The sequence below is a fragment of the Myodes glareolus genome, chromosome 5 (assembly GCF_982192425.1).
Source record: "Myodes glareolus chromosome 5, mMyoGla1.1, whole genome shotgun sequence".
Classification (NCBI taxonomy): Eukaryota; Metazoa; Chordata; class Mammalia; order Rodentia; family Cricetidae; genus Myodes; species Myodes glareolus.
The window spans coordinates 108542970-108561652 of NC_142030.1; the positions used below are offsets into that span (position 1 = coordinate 108542970).

An 18683-nucleotide genomic window follows, 5' to 3' on the forward strand; every position below is an offset into this window, starting at 1 on the left:
AAGAAGTCTGCAACACATGGGCACAGGAGATCACTTCGTACATAGAACCCCAGAAACATAGACAATAAGAGCAACAATGAATAAATGGGACCTCCTGAAACTGAGAAGCTTCTGCAATGCAAAGGACACTGTCATTAAAACAAAAAGGCAACCTACAGAATGGGAGAAGATCTTCACCAACCCCGCAACAGAAGGTCTTATTTTCAAAATATATAAATAACTCAAGAAACTAGACATCAAAACTCTAATTAACCCAATTAAAAAATGGGGTGCTGATCTGAACAGAGAATTCTCAACAGAAGAAGTTCAAATGGCCAAAAGACACTTAAGGTCATGCTCAACCTCCTTAGAAATCAGGGAAATGCAAATCAAAACAACTTTGAGATACCATCTTACACCTGTCAAAAATGGGTAAAATCAAAAACACCAATGATAGCCTATGCTGGAGAGGTTGCGGAGTAAGGGAAACACTCATCCATTGTTGTTGGGAATGCAAACTTGTACAACCACTTTGGAAATCAGTGTGGCAGTTTTTTAGGAAACTGAGAGTCAGCCTACCTCAGGACCCAGCAATTCCACTCTTGGGAATATACCCAAAAGATGCCCTATCATACTACAAAAGCATTTGTTTAACTATGTTCATAGCAGCACTATTGTAAATGCGAGAACATGAAAACAACCTAAGTGCCCCTCAATAGAAGAATGGTTAAAGAAGGTGTGGAACATATACACTTTAGAGTTCTACTCAGCGGTAAAAAACACTGACATCTTGAATTTTGCATGCAAATGGATGGAAATAGAAAATACTTTACTGAGTAAGATAACATAGACCCTAAAAGAGGAATATGGTATTTACTCACTCATAAGTGGATTCTAGCCATAAACAAAGGACATTGAGCCTATAGTTCGTGATCCGAGAGAAGCTATATAAGAAGTTGAATCCAAAGAAGTACATATAGTTATCCTTCTGGATATTGGAAGTAGACAAGATCGCTGGGCAAAAGTTGAGAGCACGGGGGTTGGGGTGGTTTGGGGGGAAGAGGAGATGGAGAGAAAGAAGGGAGAAGTGGGGGATTGGGGAGAGCTTGGGGGAATGGGCTAATTGAGATGATGGAAGGGTGGATATGGGAGCAGGGAAGAAGATATCTTAACTAAGGGAGCCATTTTAGGGTTGGCTAGAGTCTTGCCTCTAGAAGGGTTCCCAGGTGTCCAAGGGGATTTCCCCAACTAGGTCTGTGGGCAGCAGAGGAGAGGGTGCCTGAACTGGCCTTCTCCCATAGACACACAGATGAATATCTTGCATATCACCATAGAACCTTCATTGGAGCACTGGACTGAGCTCTCAAAGCCCAGATGAAGAAGCAGAAGGAGTGAGAATATAAGAAAGGAAGGCAGGGTCGCAAGGGGTGTGTCCACCCATGGAGACTGTAGATCTGATGTAGTCGGAGCTCACCAAGGCCAGCTGGACTGGGTCTGAACGAGCATGTGATCAAACCGGACTCTCTGAATGTGGCTGACAATGAGGGCAGACTGAGAAGCCAATGATAATGACACTGGATTTTTATTCTAATGCATGGACTGGCTTTTTGGGAGCCTAGTCTGTTTGGATGCACACCTTCTAGGATGGAGGGGGGCTTGGACTTCCCACAAGGCAGGGCATCCTGACTTCTCTTAGGACTGGAGAGCAAGAGGGAGGGGGAGGGTGAAAGGTAAGGGAAATAGGTGGATGGGAAGAAGTGAAAATTTTTAATTACTTAATTAATTAATTATAAAAAAGTTTTAATTTTGCATACACTGAAGGCCAAATCCAAAATATTCCTAGATAACTTGTATTTCATCTTTTGAGAGCTCTTTGTTTAGATCTGTTCTCTGTGTTTTAGGTTATTTTCTTCCTGTGTGTTTTTTTCTTTGAGTTCTTACTGTATTCTATATAGTTACCCTCTGTCAGATATACAGCTGGTAATACAGGTTCTCACAGCAAGCACTACCACTTCCATTGAAAGATGGTATCGTTGTTGTGAAGAAGATTTCAGTTTCACATTGTCCTACTTGTCATTTTTTATGTTAATGTCATGCTATTGGAATTCTATTCAGGAAGTCCTTTCTTTAGTCTATATATTCAGTCCTACTCCCTACTTTCTCCTCACTCAGCTTCAGTGTATCAGGTGTTTTGTTGATGTCTTTGATCCATAGAGGACTGAACTCAATTCAGATGAGAGATGGGGATCTATTTTCTCCTTCATGTAGCTACCAAGTGTGTTGAAGATCCTGTCTTTGCCTTAAAAGGCTTCTTTTGTCCAAAATCAGTTGGCTTTAAGCATGTAAATTTGATCAATGTGTCTGCCCTTATGCCAGCACCAGGCTGTTTTAATACTATAGCTCTGTAGCCGGTATAATCTGGGGCATGGTGAGACTTAGAGAGCTTATTTTATTGTTCAATATTATTTTGACTGTTCTGGTGTATGCGTCTGTGATTTTCCAAATAAGATTAAAGAATTTTTGTAAAAAATGAGTTGGAAATATGTTGAGGACTGTGATGAAGCTGTAAATTGCTTTTAGTAGGATGGCAAATTTTACAATATTGGTGCTGCTCATTTGTGAGCATGGGAGACCATTCCATCCTCTCATGTCTTCTTACATTTTTTTTATTCAGTGTCCTAAAGATTTCATTTTGTTATATCTCAAACCTAAAAAAATGGCTGATTTAACATATGAGATCAGACATTGGCCACAGGTTCTACCTGCATTCCTGAGTCCCTATCTTTTAAAGGGTATGACTCCCAACCCCTGGCCTCTACCCTAAACTTCTCCAGTCCAGAGCTTTTCCCAGCTGCCCTTTCCTGTATAACCCAAACGTTTTGATTACCTGGTGCTTTTGTCTACTCTCCTGTTCAGTCTCTTAGCCCAGGATGCCCCTTTGTCTCCTCACCTGTCCTGACTCTCCTCACATGGCCCAGCTCAGACTGGTAATATCCACTCTAATTTCTCCCAAATATCCCTGCCTCTGACTATGTCTTCCCTTTTATCTACAGTAAACCTCACAATCCCCAGAAACAGTCATGTCCTTTCTTTTTTATTCTTTTGTTCATTCAATTTAAAAACTTTCCCTCTTCCTTAGTTTTTCTATTTATTCCAATATATTTTATTGATATTGTTGCAAATGGGATTATTTCCCTGATTTCTCAAATTTTCTATTTATATATAAGAAGACTACTGATTTCTATGGATTAGTTTTCTATCCTAATACTTTGTTGAATTACTTAGTAACTGTAGATTGATGGTAGAGTCTTCCGGACAGGGTTATTGTTCCTTCCTTTTAATTTATTCTTTGTGTCTTTCATATCATGCATCTCCATCCCATTCATTTCCCCATTCCTTTGCATCTACTCTCTGCCCTTGCAACCTCCCCCATTCAAAAAAAATTAAGAGAAAAAAAGAAAGAAAAATCAATCTCATCATGGAAACTGTAGCGTGACACAGTGAGTCACACAGTAAACCCTTTTGTCCATATAGCTTTCCTTGCAAGTGACCACTGCTGAGTCATTGGTCTGGCTGAGTCCTCTGGTCTCTGTCACACTTTCGATGCTGGGCCCTCACTGCACCTCTTCCTAGTTATCCTGTTGCTGCCCTGTGTTGTGGAGATCCTGCTGCTTTGGGTTTGCAGGACTGGTCCCTTCACGTGCTCCATCAGATCACAGATGTGATGTTGGGGTGGTTAAGCTTATAACCTTGGTTCTGGGCCTGGGTATTTGCAGGCTTGGTCAGCCCATCCGCTCTTCCTTGTACCCACCACCATTGTAAGTTTTCCTGAATTTCCCTGGCTAGTTTACCCTTTCAGTGAGGAACAGAGGGAGGGGCCAGCTCTTCTGCTTTTCAGGTCTTCCGGGTAGGCTCTCCCACACCTACACCTTCAGGGTCTATCTACTGTACAGTCCAGATGTGGCCTAAGGACCACTCTCCCTAGTGCTGCAGTTGATGAGAGGCAGGGTTGGCTCTTCCTCTTCCACTCATTTTTTTAATTTTTTTTATTCAAAAGGCTATTTTTTGCATTTTACATGCCAACCATAGTTCCCCCTCCCTCCCCTCCTTCATCTACCACCCCTCCACCTTTGTTCCATCCAAACCCCCATCCTCTCCTCAGAAAGGGTAAGACCTGTGATCCTATGACCTCACAGCCAGTGCTATCCACCTGCCTCAGGAGCTGATGTGAGGAGAGCATTTCTCCCTTGCTCAAGCTACCACATGACAAGGAGATGAGTAATAGAGAAAGGGCTCCCATGTTTACAACTTTGGGGCTGCTTCACCCACACCTCTGTTCCCAGGCACCATGCATGGAATATGGCAATGGTTTTTAACATGTGGGTCATGACCACTTTCAGGTTTGCATGTCAGATATTCTGCATATCAGATATTAATGTTATGATTCATAAAAGTAGCAAAATTATAGTTATAAAGAACCAATGAAATCATTTTATAATTGTGGGTCACCACAGCATGAGGATCTATATTAAAGGATCACTGCATAAGGAAGGGTGAAAACCTCCCCTTTAAGGTGTTTTATGAATAGAATTATGTCATGTGCAAAGAAAACATTTTTATTTTTTCCTTGTTTTCTTGTATGAACTTTATCTCCTTCATTTGATTTTCTGCTCTGGCTAAGACTAAGAATTACATTAATCAGGCAGGGAAAGCCTGAAAATCCTTGTCTTTCCAATGCAAGGATTGTATTGGAAATTCTTGGGATTTTTCTCTATCTACAATGATGCTGTCTGTGGGCTTATTGTATATGGCTGATATATTCCTATGATGCTTCCATCTAGAACTATGCTTTTGTTTCTTTCAATTATTACTGCTATCTTATTGACTCCTATGATATTACTGAATTTATTAAATCTTAATTTGATTTTGGTCACTGTATATATCTAGAAATGTATCTCTTTTCTTTAGATTTCCCAGTTTAGTGTAATACGGATACTTAAATTATGTCCTATGATTCTCTGAATTTCTTTGATATCTTTTGTAATGTCCCTCACTTCATCTTGTGTTTCATTAACTGAGTCCTATCTCTTTTGGTTAGTTTGTTAATGTTTTCAAAGAATCAACTCTTTGTCCCATTCTTTGTATTTGTTTTTGTTTGTTTCTGTTTCTGTATTTGCAGACATAACTTTTGCTTTCTCTGGTGTATTGTCTACTCTTGCTTTCAAATGCCTTCAGGTGCATCATTAATATATTAATATAAAATCACTCCTCTTTCCTCTTAGGACTGCCTTCATTGTGCCCCACAGGCTGGGGTATATTGTGTTCTCATCTTTATTCAGTTGTAAGCTTTTTTTAAATTTCCTTTTTAATTTTCCCTTGACACAGTTATCGTTGAGTAGTGTGTTGTTTAGCCTCGCTTTGTGTACTTTCTATCATTTCTATTGTTGTGATATCTAGCTTTATTCCTTTGTGGTCAGATAAAATGTAAAATGCCATTTCAACTTTTCTGAATTAGTTTATATTTGAATTGCATTCTAATATGCGATCTATTTTTGAGAAAATCCCATGAGCAATTGAGAATAAGGTTTATTATTTAGTGTTAAGAATGAAAAAATATGGAAATCCTTGTCTTATTAATAATTCTTTGAGTTTTTCTACATTTAATATGATGCTGGCTATGGAAATATTTTATTTTGCCTTTATAAGTTGAACTATATCCCCTGTTCTGTAGATGTCTGTTAGAACCATTTGTTTTATAATATCATTTATCTTCAGTTTCTGTATTAAGCTTGTGTTTGGATGATATATCTATTGGTAAGATATTCAATTGGTGAACTGAAGTCACCACTAACACTGTCTTAGCACCAGTTTGTGATTTTAGATTAGTAATATTTATTTTGTGAAATTGGGTACACTTGTGTTTTAATCATCCTCTTGTTGGATTTTTTACTTTAGTGAATATGTAGTGTTCTTCCCTATCTCTGCTGATTAGTTTCGATTTAAAGTCTATTTTGTCTTAGTTTCATTTACTTGGAATGCATGTTCCCTAAGTTGGTATCTATCATGGATGTTGAAGGATGCTGTTTATTATTATTATCATCATCATCATCATCATCATCATTATTATTATATTCATATATATTATATCATGACTGCACTTTCCTTTCCCAGCAGTCTTTTCTCCTACTTCCCCTTTCTCCCACGTCCATCCTCTGCTACATTTACTCTCAGAAAAGGATAGGCTTCCCAGAGACACTATGAAACATGGAATAATATGCTGGAATAATACCAGATACATTTCATTATACCACAGCTGAACAAGGTGATCCAGCAAAAGGAAAAGAGTCCAACAAGCTGGCAAGAAAGTCAGAATCAGAGATACTGCATCCACACCCACATCTTTCACTATGGCTCCCACTACTAGGAGTCCCACAAGAACAACAAACTACTCAGTCATAAGAAAAATGTAGAGGATCTATGTCTGACCCCTACAGACTCCCTGATCTCTGCAAGCCCCCATGAGCCCTGGTTAGTTGATTCTGTGGGCCATGTTCTCATGCTGTCCCTATCCCCTCAGGTTCCTTTGATCTTTCCTTCACTCTTCCTCAGGATTCCCAGGGAGCTCTTCCTAATGTTTGACTGGGGGACTTGCATCTGCTCCCATCGCTTGCTGGATGTAGTCTCTCTGGTCTCATTTATGATGATTCTGCTAGGCTCTGCTCCCAGAACACTAGGCATGGCAAACTGTAGATCAAGGGTTTTTGTGGTTGGCATGATGCCCTAAGCCCTCCACTTGAGGCCTTACCTGGTTACAAAATATGGCTGGCTCAGGTTTCATGTCCCCCATTATTAGGATTCTTTGTTAGATTTACTCTTGTAGATTCCACGGAGTTGTCAGTGCAATAAGTTTCTAACTTGCTCTGAAATGACCCCTGCCCTGCCCAGTTCCAGTTGTGTCTTCCAGTATTTTCATCTTTCCACCTGCTTGATCTCTCTATTCCCACTCTACCTGTCCACAGTCCACCCTTGAAATCTATCCTATTGTCCCTGCCCAAGGAGACCCTTGCATCCCCCTTAATTCCTTCTTGTTACTTAGCCACTCAGGGTCTATGGACCTTGGTATTATTGTCTTTTACTTTACAGCTAATATCCACTTATTAGCATACATACCATGTTTGTCTTTCAGAGTCTGGGTTACCTCACTCAGGATGAGTTTTTAAAGTTCCATCCATTGCCTGCAAATTCCATGATGTCATTGTTTTCAACAGCAGAGTAATACTCCATTGAGCAAATGTGCCACATCTAAACTGTTTCCAGTTTCTGACTATTGAGAGTAAAGCTACAACACAGTTGAGCAAGTGTCTTTGTGATATGGTGGAGTGTCTAGAGTTACATGTTGAGCAGTGGTATAGCTGGATCCTGAGGTAGATTTATTCCAAATTTTATGAGAAGCCATTATATTGATTTCCAAAGTGGCTTTACAAGTTTTCACTCCCACCAACATCCTCTCTGGCATTTTTGATCTTAGTCTCTCAGACAGATGCAAGATGGAACTCAGAGTCATTTTAATCAGTATTTCCCTAAAACTAAGCATGTTAAACCCGTATTCCACAAAATTGCACAATGTAAAAGTAATGGAAAATTTTTAGATAGATACCATATACCAAAATTAAATCAAGACCAGATGAACCCCTCTAGAGACCAGTTTCTTGCCAACCCTAAAATGGCCCCCTTAATTAAAATCTATACTTCCCTGCTCCCATATCACTCTTCCTCCATTCCAACCATCCCATTCCCCCAAGCTCTCCCCATCTTCCCCTTCTCACTTCTCTATACTCATCTCCCCTTACCCTCACCCCACCCCCACCCCCAAGACTCTCAATTTTTGCCTAGCAGTCTTGTCTATTTCCAGTATCCAGGAGGATAACTACATGTTTTTGTTTGGATTCACCTTCCTATTTAGCTTTTCTAGGATCAAGAATTATAGGCTCAATGTCCATTATTAATGTCTAGAATCCACTAATGAGTGAGTACATACCATATTCATCTTTTTGGGCCTGGGTTACCTCACTCAGGATAGTGTTTTCTATTTCCATCCATTTGCATGAAAATTCAAGATGTAATTGCTTTTTACCGCTGAGTATAACTCTAATGCGTATATATTCCACACTTTCTTTATCCATTCTTCCATTGAGGGGCATCTAGTTTGTTTCCAGGTTCTGGCTATTAAAAATAATGCTGAGGGTTCCCAGGTGTCCAAGGAGATATCCCCATTTTGTTTCTTGAGCAGCTGAGGAGAGGGCACCTGAACTGGCCCTATCCTATAACCACACTGATCAATATCTTGCATATCACTATAGAACCGTCATCTAGCGATGGATGGGGATAGAGACAGAGATCGACATTGAAGCACTTGACTGAGCTCCCAAGGTCCTTATGAGGAGCAGAAGGAGACAGAACATGAGCAAGGAAGTCGGGACCGCAAGGGGTGTGCCCACCCACTGTGATGGTGGGATTGATCTAATGGGAACTCACCAAGGCCAGCTGGACTGGGACTGATGGAGCATGTGATCAAACTGGTCTCTCTGAACATGGCTGACAAGGAAGACTGACTGAGAAGCCAAGGACAATGGCACTGGGTTTTGATTCTACTGCATGTACTGGCTTTGTGGGAACCTAGTCTGCTTGGATGCTCACCTTCCTAGAACTGAATGGGGCAGGAGCTTGGACTTCCCACAGGGTAGGGAACTCTGATTGCTCTCTGGACTGGAGAGGCGGGGAGATGAAGGGAAGGGGAGGGAAATAGGAGGAGGGGAGGAGGTAAAATTTTTACTACTACTACTACTAATAATAATAACCTGAAAATAATAACAAAAACTAAACAAAACAAAAAAGACCAGGTGAGCAATTTAAATAGACCTATAAATTACAAGGAAATAGAACCTCTCACCAAAAATCTCCCAACCAAAAAAAGCCCAGGGGCACATAGTTTTAATGCAGAATTCTATCAGAACTTCCAAGAAGAGCTAATACCTATACTCTTCAAAGTGTTCCACATAATAGAAACAAAAAGGAACTAATTTTTGCTTGACAACTGTTTTGTTATATGTTATTTTACTATGCTAAAGTTAAAATCTTTCTTTTCATTCAAACAGAAAAGAGGAAATGGTGTGGAAAGTTAATCTGCATATGTGTTGCTTTTATTGGTTAATAAATAATAAATCTGTTTTGACCAGTGGCTTAGCAGAATAGAACTAGGTGGGAAAACTAAACTGAATGCTGGGGAGGGGCAGGCAGAGCCTGTGGGAAGCCATATAACCACAGTTGTAGGGGATAGATGCCTCCTCTGGAGCTTACCAAAACTTTGTCAATAGGTCATGACCTCATGGTGATGCACAGATTCATGAAGATGGGTTAGTTTAGGATATAATAGCTACCTAGGATTATGCTTAAGCTATTGGCCAAACAGTATTGCAATTGATACAGATTTCTGTGTGATCATTTCGGTTCTGGGCAGCCAGGAATGAACAGATAGCCTCCCCCAACAGTTGGTATGTAATTCACTTTCTTGACAGAATCTTTGTTCAAGTTTGAGTATCAGGGAAACTGTGGCCTCTGAAAATGAATTTGGCAATATTCCTTCTTTATCTATTTTGTGCAGTAATTTGAAGAGTATTGGTATTAGCTCTTCTTTGGAAGACTGCTTAGAATTTTGCACTAAAATTATCTTGCCCTGAAATTTTTTGGGGGCCCAGGGGGAATTGAGAGATTTTGATGACTACTTCCACCTCCTTGCGAGTTATTGGTGTATTTAAAATGTTTATATATCTTGACTTAATGTTGGTTAGTGGTATCTATTAAGGAAATTATCCATTTCATTTAGATTTCCAATTTTGTGGAGTACAAGTTTTGGAAATATGACCTAATTTTCCTTGAATTCCCATGGTGTCTGTTTTTATTTCCCCCTTTTCATTTTGAATTTCGTTAATATGGATATTCTTTCTCTATGTTTTAGCTACTATAGATAAATGTTTGTCTACCTTGATGATTTTCACAAAGAACTGACTCTTTGTTTCATTGAGTCTCTGTATTTTTCTCTTTGTTGCTTCTTTACTGATTTAAACCCTTGGTTTAATTTACTTCCTACCATCTACTCCTCTTGAGTGTGTTTGTTGATTTTTGTTTTAGATCTTTCATGAGTGTTGTTAAGTTTCTAGTATGAGATCATGCAATTTTCTTATGAAGGCTCGTGATGCTATAACTATTTTCTTAACACAGCTACTTTCAGCATTTCATAAGTTTGGACAGATTGTGCATTCACTTTCAGTGAATTCTAAGAAGTCTTTAATTTCTTTATTTTTGACTTGACACAGCAGTCATTCAGTTGATAGCTGCTCAGATTCCATGAGTGTAAGCTTTCTCCTGTTATTGATATCCAGCTTTAATGCATGGTGATGTACTATGATAATTTTCATGAATATGTTGAGACTTGCAGTGTGACCTAGAATGTTGGCCAATTTTGGAGAATGTTTAATAAGTTGTGAAAAAGAAGATTTATTCCTTTGTGGTTTTATGAAATGTTCTATAGATATCTATAGATCCATTATTTCTCTATTTAGTTTTTGTCTGAATGATCTCTCTATTGATGAGATTGAGGTATTCAACTCTTTGATTGCTGATATGTGAGGCTTGATGTATGATTTAAGGTTTAGTCATGCTTCTTTTACAACTATGGGTGCCCTTGCATTTGGGAAATAGAAGTTGTTAAAGGTAATAAAAATATGGATTCTCTTTTCTAATTCAAACTGTTAGTCTGTCTCTTTTTACTGGGAAATTGAAATTATTGATATTGACTTATTATTGAATGTTTTTTTAATTTCTGTTATTTTGTTGTGGTAATTTTCTTTTTTCTTTTTAGTCTTCTTTTGATTATCTTTGATTATTCTTTTGAATGGATATTCAGGGATTATATTTCATTGATTTTCATCTCCACTCAGCATTTAGCTCATTGATTCATCTGGGGTGGCTAAAATGTCTTCCAGTCTTAGACTACTTAGTATGGAGATCACAGGTGTTCAACACCTGTGTAAAAGTCATTCAGCCTTTTTCATCAGTTCTGGGAAATAATAGGATTCCTACTCAAGGTCTCATGCTGGCAGAATAAGCCCTTTACCAACTGAGCCATCTCTACTGCACACTTCATTATTTTTTTTCAGATTCTGAAGACTCTGTAATCAAATTACTCAATTTTTTTCAAAAATAAAGATAGTTGAGCTATTTTAGTGAAAAAGTTTTAGATTTATGTTTCCTCATTTATAAGATTCAGAAATGGCACAGTACTAGTTCACTCCTCTTCATGGAAGATGAGGAAATTAGCACATTTACAGCTCCTCCTACACCATCTACCCCCACACCTCCTGGGTTTTGAGGCATAAATGAGACCTTTTTTCCCAAAGCAAATAATTGTTAAATTATTTTTGTCAGATGACTATTATTTTAAGAATAAAGCTTGCAATATGGGTGGTAATGTCACAGAAAAATGCAGTTCTATTTTAAATGGAAACTTTATGAATATTCTGCATATGCATATTCCTAAGCTTTCTATGATTACTTTCATTTTTAAATTCAAGTATGAAGTGCTGTTTATTTCTTTTTCTTGTGTAATGAATCAGTGGCAACAAAGCTCTTCTGTGTTTTCTTTCCTTTTTGCAGTATGCTTGTTTCACCTTAGTATGTAACAACAACAACGTAGCCAGGTATCAGGGGCCTGTGAGACAGATCAGCAGGTAAGTAGGTAAGGGTGTTTGCCACCAAGTCTAATTGTCTGTGTTCAGTTTCTGGAAATTACTGCGTGGAAGAATGAAAATGACTCCAGTGAGTTGTCCTTTGACCTACACATATGTGACTTTGCAAGTATACTCATAAATGCACACATTGTGGGGGGAGAGGAGAATTAAAGTAAATTTAAAAAGATTTAATAATTGTTTTCTTTAAATGTGTATACTGCATTCCATTTTGTTCGGATCAAGAATATAATAGCTTAAATTTTATTATATAATGTGAGTATGATGTTGCCAAATACTATTCTGAAACTAGTTTGCCTATGATGGTTTTTTCCCAATTTAAATATTCAAATAACATATTATGTTTTGTTTAAAATTGAATAAGTACACAGAAATAAAATATTGCTTGTTATTCTCATATAACTTGGCAAAAACTGCACAAAATTTATCTGCAGGTTCCTTTACCACATGAATTTCATCTATTTCATCTTAGAAAATTAGAAATCTCAGTCCAGTGCTCCAATGTGACATGAGCAAGGAAGTGAGGACCACAAGGGGTGCGCCAACCCACTGTGATGGTGGGGCTGATCTAATGGAAGCTCACCAAGGCCAGCTTGACTGGGACTGATAGAGCATGTGATCAAACTGGTCTCTCTGAATGTGGCTGACAAGGAGGGCTGACTGAGAAGCCAAGGACAATGGCACTGGGTTTTGATTCTACTGCATTGACTGGCTTTGTGGGAGCCTAGTCTGTTTGGAAGCTCACCTTCCTAGAACTGGATGGAGGGGAGAGGACCTTAGACTTCCCACAGGGCTAAGAACCCTGACTGCTCTTTGGACTGGAGAGGGAGGGGGATGGGGAAGGGGAGGAGAAAGAGTAATGTGGGAGGTGGGAGGAGGTAAAAAATTTTAATAATAATAATAATAAAAGAGAAAAGAAAATTAGAAATCTCAGGGGCAAGCTAGATGGCTCAATGGAATAAGATGCTTATCTCTAAGCCTGATGACTTATATTTAACCACCAGAATCCATGTAGTATTATAAGACTTAAATAATATTTATTCATTTAGTTATATACATATATGTCAGAGAGAGAAAAAAGACAAAAAGGATAGTCAGACAGACAGCACATGACACATCATATCTTTGGAGAGCAGAGAGCAACTTATATGAACCAGTGGTTCTCTGGTTCTATCATGTGGGTCACTGAGCCATCTCACCATCCCTTACAACATCTTATGTTTAACCTAAAACTGTTCATTCTGTGGTCTGCCTTTAGTTTAGAAGCTGTTCTCAATTCTATTACCATATTATCATGATATATAAACTCTATCAGTTCATTTGTACAGATATACTATCATTATATGCATAATTATAATGTATAGTTATAATATATTTATTATAATGTATAGTTTCTATATCATTATATTAATATGTATATAGTGTATAATATGTATATATAATTAGAAAGAGAGGGAGAGAGAGATATACTATATTGTTACCCTATGTTTTGTATATTTTTGAAATAGTGCAGGCTGGAAAAATGGCTCAATTGCTACCATATCTGACTCACAAACATAAGTAGAACCCACATAAAACCCATTTAAAGAGAACTTGTACCCTGACACAGACCTGGGAAGGGGCAGAGGTAAAAGGATGCCAGCAGATCACGGGCAAGCCAGTCTAGCTAAATTAGTGAACTAAGGTTCAGAGACAGATCCAGTCTCAGAAAATGTGGTGGAGAGCAGTGGAGGAAGACATTTAATGTTGGCTTCTGCCTTCAACATGTATGTGCACATGTGCAGAGTCAAAGACAAACATATACTCATGTGTACATGGATTACATAACTGTACATATGATACATATTCACACAAAAAAGTAAGAGTGACTTCATTTAAGATTTTACTCATTTTAAGTATGTGTGTGGTATAATGGATTGAACCTAGGATTTCCCCCTTATTAATGAAGAACGTACCAATGAATCATCACCACAGGCCATGTAATATCATTTCCTAGATTCAAGTTTTTCTTTTCCTTTTTAAAAGACATTGTCAGTTCCTATGTTTTATTGGTTTACATCATTGTCTCATCTATGCACATTTCTAGCCAAGGCGATTTCTTCCCCCTCCCCTTCAGAATGTTCTTCTTGGCTACTTTCATTAACACAGTATCACCCGAAACTGCACCACCCTCCCAGTACAGTTCGCATGCCTCCATACTGACCACGAGTTTGGGCAAAGGCCTGGGGATTGAACAAAAGATACACACACAAAGAGATCTGGGTCATTTGTCAAGAGATAGCCGAATGCCACTTTATTCAGCTAAATGCAAAGCTAATATACCCTGGCCCCAGTAAAGGAATTCCTTCCCAGCCTGGGGGGGGGAAGGGGGGGCTGAGGGAAAACCGGCGCCGTGTGGGAACTCCTTCCCAGGCAGGGGTTTGGGGGCTGAGAGCGGCGCCAGACAGTGGGCCAAGTGGAGAGAGAAACTGGTGCCATGTAGGAACTCTCCTGGGCAGGTGGGAAATTGCCATACCATAGATAAAACAAAACCCTATGGCTAAATCACCAGGCTAGGCAGCGATAACAGAAACTAGCAGGAAGCTTAGCTAGCTGGCCAAAACAGTCCTCAGAGACACACCCCAGGGAGTAAGGGAAGACAGGGCCCTACAGGTCCTCCTTTTATATAAATTATATGACTAGGCCTGTCTTGGGTAGCAATGGATGTCAGGCAGAACCCTTAACCGTCATTGGAAAGCATCCAGGTCAAAAACACATTTTCTGTCTTAGGTTGGGGCAGCCCCCCAAAAACCTTACCCATCATTGGCTCACTAGTCACCAATCACCAAGTTCAGCCAGATTTATGCTGAAAAATACTCTGGGGCAATAGCTAAGAGGACTTGCCACGTGGCAACACTGACCTGAGCTTGCCTTTAGCTCTGGCACCATGAAATCATGAAGATGATGCTCCAGCACATATAAGCATTCCAAAAGGAAACTGTGCCTGCTCAATCCTTAAAAATCTGCCCAAAATGGAGCCCTTTAAGTAAGGACTCAGCACTGGTGGAAGGAACCCTGGTATAGCTAACTAGAATAATAAATAATAGCCAATTAGTAAATCTTGTACTCCAGGGTCCATTAAAAACAGCAAAAAGCCTTTCACCTAGCAGAGGTCAAAAACATAACCAATTGTAAAATTAACTGTGGTATTTAATTATAAATTTAGTTCAATTTGAACGGCCATGGCATTTGCAACCTGTCCTGAGAAGGTATCCACAGCGCTAGCAGAAGAGGCTAACTGATTAAAGGAAAAATCCAGCAGCAATAACTGCCCTGGCAGCCACAGCAATGGCTGTCAATAACATGGGAGGGGTAGATGCATAAAGGAAGAGTCCTTGGTACTCGGACCACCACCGCCAGCTGCAGACACCATAGTCAGCTCATCTCAGCAGGATCTCTTTGTCTGGAGTCTCCCTGCAGCAATGTGAGTTGGGGCTGCAGGTCCGGATCAGGCTCCTCTCTGTGGGCTGGATTACAGGTTCCTCCTGGAGCTTGTCTCACTCCGTTGTTTCTGCTGGGCGGTTGTCAGTTAAGCTGTCCTCGGGTCCGTTGTCCTTCTTCTGAGTGCACCGAATTAGTCGCTCTGAAAGCCATCTGGTTTGATTTTCATCCTGTGAGAAAACACAGACAGGCCCTCGACCCCACATAAGTACAGGATCTGGACCATCCCATATTAGTACAGGATCTGGACCATCCCATATTAGTATAGGATCTGGACCATCCCATATTAGTATAGGATCTGGACCATCCTGTAGAATGTCCCTAAAACCATTTACTGATTTAAGATCTTACAGCAGTCTCCATTGTCGGACCTTTTTTTAATAATAAAGATAGGAGTATTCCAGAGAGAAGTGGATGCCACTCTGCATCCTGTCTCTAACTGTTTTAGGAACTTATTCCATAGGCCAGGCTGGCCTTGAACTCACAGAGATCTGTAGGTCTCTGCCTCCAAAGAGTAAATCCTACTGGTGTGCGCCACCACTACCTGCTTTTTCCCTGGGCTGAATAACCATCCCTTTAACAGCAGGGCAGTTCTTTTGAAGTGTCCTGACCTTTCACAGTGAAAACAATTTCTAGATCTATCTCTGCCTTGACCTTCCCTAGGGGCAGAAACAATTACCTGACCCAGCACATGGATGCCATCATATAACCGGAATAAATCATTTAAATAGTCATTTCTATGGGGGCACAAAACCTCATGACAAAAGTCTGCCAGTGTTTTCACAGGCTAACCGTTCTATGGCTGGCACAGCCGAGCTCACATCCCCAAAAACACGACCTCCCACCTGTAGTAGGTGGTCAACAAACTCAGAACAAGGTTCTGAAGATTTCCGAAGCGTCCTAGAAAGCTGTTTTCCTGCTCCTTTGTTAAGTAAGGGCACCCTAAAAAAACGTGCGAACAGCTTTTTTTAAAAAAGAAAGTGTTAGTCTTCTGCTGTCACTTTAAGAACTAACCACACCCACCCCAGCCACTTCTGACCCCACCTCCCCTCACCGCCATCTTCTCTCTCGTGTGTGTGCGTGTGTATGTATGTGTGTGTGTGTATTTGTTTTGTGTCATGTGTATGTGTGTCTTTGTTTTCTCTATGTTTGTCCATGTCTCCCTTTCTTTAAGTAATAAATGTCTAGCTTTATGTATAGCCTTATGTCCATTTACTCTGCCGTCCACCGCATCCAGCCACCTGACTCTGCCGCTCACCCAGGGACCCTGACTCCCCTGGCCGCATGGCGCTCCTGGAGATCTTGCGGGGACCCACAGCCACTGGCAGCTGCTCAGTGAGCTGCCCGGGACATCCCATTATCTTATTATTTTTAAAAAGAACAATAGAAAGGGCTCCAGATTTCATTACAGATGGTTGTGAGCTGCCACGTGGTTGCTGGGAATTGAACTCAGGACCTTTGGAAGAGCAGGCAATGCTCTTAACCTCTGAGCCATCTCTCCAGCCCCATCATTAGGTAAAGTTTTATAAGCTTTAACAGCCGCGCCGCTGTGGGCCCTGCTCTCTGGGAACTCACCACCCTGCTTGGGGAGGGCCTGGTTAGGGCCGCGGGGGCCCCAATCTCAGACCTTCCCAGGGGCCAGGGAGTGACGAGCACTCAGTACGTGGGCCACACCGATGAGCTTCCTCTGCCCTCCTCCATCCGAGCTGCCAGAGGAGAGGAGGAAGGGGCAGGAGCGAACTCTGGCCACTGGCCGCTGGCACTTTTACCCACTCCGGCTTTTGCGCAGAGCCCCGGGGCGGCCAGCTCCGTGCGCCCGCCCCTCACAGGCACTTTCATCCGGCCCGACGTGCCACTGCGCTCCGTGCTGTGCTCCTCCTCTATATCCCTTCTAACATTTTTAACTTTCTGTTCCCCAATGCTCTTAATAGAACTCAGAGCTACTGCTTTTAGAATCTCCTCAAGGGTAGGAGAGTGCAGGCTAGGTGCCGCAGCGGGAGGGGTGTTCCCACGAGTCGCCGGCCACTCCCTCACTGCCAGTTGCCCCCGGGCCCTGCCACCTCGGAAACGGACTCCCGCTGGGCGGGCTCCCGCTAGCCTGCTCCTTTCAGTAAAATAAAGCTCTCTGCGTGAGAAACCAGGGACTAAACTCTCTCAAAAAAAAATTAGGTAATTAACTACCTTACATAAAAGAAAACTGTCTTAAGGAACTCATGTGCTGTCTATACTTTAATACCAGTGCCTAGTTGCTTCAAAAGACCTAACAATTGGCCTGTTAACCGGCCTTTAACATTGAAGCAGAAACACTCGCACCCATTTAGCCAATACACACTTGCTACTTACTTGTTGCTGGCCAGCCTCCCGAGGGCGATCCCTCAGATCCTTACCTCCCAAAAACTTGCAGGTGGGTCCTGCAGCAGACGAGTGTCCTCCAATTGTAGCTGCTTTCTATCCCAGTGGGGCCTCCACTTGTACCACCTGAATCTGCGCCACCCTCCCGGTATGATTCGCAAGCCTCCATACCAACCCAACCACGAGTTTGGGCAAAGGCCTGGGGATTGAACAAAAGACACGCACACAAAGAGACCTGGGTCATTCATCAAGAGATAGCCAAATGCCACTTTATTCAGCTAAATGCAAAGCTAATATACCCTGGCCCCAGTAAAGGAATTCCTTCCCAGCCAAGGGGGGTGAGGGAAAACCAGTGCCTTGTGGGAACTCCTTTGCAGGCAGGGAGTTGGGGGCGGAGAGCAGCGCCAGACAGTGGGCCAAGCGGAGAAAGAAACTGGCGCCATGAAGGAACTCTCTTGGGCAGGTGGGAAATTACCATACCAAAGATAGAACAAAACCTTATGGCTAAATCACCAGGCTAGGCAGAGATAACAGAAACTAGCAGGAAGGTTAGCTGGCTGAGCAAAACGGTCCGCAGAGATGCACCCCAGGGAGTAAGGGGAGACAGGGCCCAACACTTGTGCCTGGGGAAAAAGAATGCATAGATTATTGGTCCTCTTTCATTTCTACACATTTGATCTTAAGTGTTATCAAAATAACTGTGTTATAGAATAATGAAACCTGTAACAGGCAATCCTCTCATGGTGTCTTAGCTTGGTCTTCTATTTCTGTGATGAAACACTATGACCAAAAGCAAGTTGGGAAGGAAATGGTCTATTTGGCTTACATATCCATATCACAGTTTATCATTGAAGGAAACTAAGACAGGAACTCAGGCAGGGAAGGAACCTTGAGGCCAGAGCTAATGGAGGCCATGGAGGAGTACTGCTTGCTAACTTGGTCCACATGGCTTACACAGCTGGTTTTCTTATAAAACCCAGAAAGAGGTAGTCTAGGAGTGACCCCACCCACAATGGATTGGGATCTCCCACATGTATCATTAATTAAGAAAATTCCAGAGGCCTAAGT

The 18683-nt window shown here is 41.1% G+C and overlaps 1 non-coding gene across 1 annotated transcript; it reads right to left on the reverse strand.

The window, feature by feature from the left end:
* Positions 1 to 16653: 16653 nt before the first annotated feature.
* LOC148122171 (Nuclear RNase P) lies at positions 16654 to 16956 on the reverse strand. The gene has a single exon (XR_015737955.1).
* Positions 16957 to 18683: the final 1727 nt, after the last annotated feature.